Source organism: Octodon degus, unplaced genomic scaffold (genome assembly GCF_000260255.1).
Source record: "Octodon degus isolate 3935 unplaced genomic scaffold, OctDeg1.0 scaffold04421, whole genome shotgun sequence".
NCBI lineage: Eukaryota > Metazoa > Chordata > Mammalia > Rodentia > Octodontidae > Octodon > Octodon degus.
This window is the reverse complement of record NW_004528997.1, coordinates 1,483-2,892: the sequence shown is the minus strand read 5'-3', so window position 1 is coordinate 2,892 and position 1,410 is coordinate 1,483. Positions and strand designations below refer to the sequence as shown.

Below are 1,410 nucleotides of genomic sequence, written 5' to 3'. Positions count from 1 at the left end.
AGAAGGGGACCCTTCTGCCTGGGTGGGGACGGGGAGACTTTGAGATGGGGGCTGAGGCTGCGGAGGTGGACTGCACTCTCTTTGTGGATAACCTTGAAACAAAAGTGACCGAGGAATTGCTTTTTGAGCTTTTCCACCAGGCTGGGCCAGTAATAAAGGTGAAAGTTCCAAAAGATAAGGATGGTAAACCAAAGCAATTTGCATTTGTGAATTTTAAACATGAAGTATCTGTTCCTTATGCAATGAATCTACCTAATTAAATCAAACTTTTTGGAAGGCCCATCAAAATTCAGTTTAGATCAGGAAGTAGTCATGCCTCACAAGATGTCAGCTTATCATATCCCAGCATCATGTTGGAAACTCAAGCTCTACCTCTACATCTCCTAGCAGATATGAAAGGACTGTGAAGTCATGTCCTCATCCTCACAGATAATTCAGAGATCATTTTCTTCTCCAGAAAATTACCCGAAACAAGCAGTGATGAACAATGATTTGCGACAGATGCCATATGGAGGGAAATTTGGCTCTCTACATGTGGATCAATCAGGATTTTCACCATCAGTTCAGTCCCATGATCATACTTTTAACCAGCCCTCAAGCTCCCAGTAGCTTGAAGGATACACCGCCATCGCAGCATAAAGGCTGACAGAATTCTCATCCCTACTTAGCAGACAGACATTATAGCCGAGAACGACGCTATGCTGATCATGGGTCTGACCACCACTACCGAGGAAGCAGAGAAGAGTTCCTCTATGCAGGCAAGAATCATGATGGCTGGAGCCATGATTATGATAACAGAAGGGACAGTAGTAGGGATGGAAAATGTGCTCATCTCAACACTAACAAGTATTAAAAGAACATTATTTTTTCTAGGATCATTGTAGGCTCTTCTGACTAGGTTGAACTGAAAATATTTTTGAAAAATTGCACAGAGCAGCTTTACAAGTTGCCACATTTAAAAACAAAATCTACAGTGAAAATTTATTACAGAAATGAAAAGAATTGTGGTTCCAGTTTTATTCCGCTAATAACCTTTCACCTCAGGGTTTTATGAAGAGGAAAGGGTTTTATGTAAATGAAAGTGCCACAGTTCCTAACCACTTAGATGGCTTCAGAAGGGTGGATTGTATACCAAGGGTGATTAAAAAATAATATAATATTTAAATTCTGAAAAAAATTTTACTAAAAGTTACATTGCTATAATGCCATGGTGGTGATTTGTCTTGTAACAAATTTTTAAAATCTAAACATTCTTATATACTTTGATTAGACCTCATAAATGATTGTATTATAAAGGAAATATTTTGATTTTTTGTATTACAAGAAATTTCCTATTAAGTGAAACCAGTTTTGATGTGTATAATGTGGTTTATGTTGATAGTCTCAGATGGTTATTTTGTTAATAAATTA

General features: G+C 37.7%; 1 pseudogene; it reads left to right on the top strand.

The window, feature by feature from the left end:
• Nucleotides 1-44: 44 nt before the first annotated feature.
• Nucleotides 45-600, top strand: LOC101587833 (annotated as a pseudogene).
• The last annotated feature ends 810 nt before the right edge of the window (nt 601-1,410 follow it).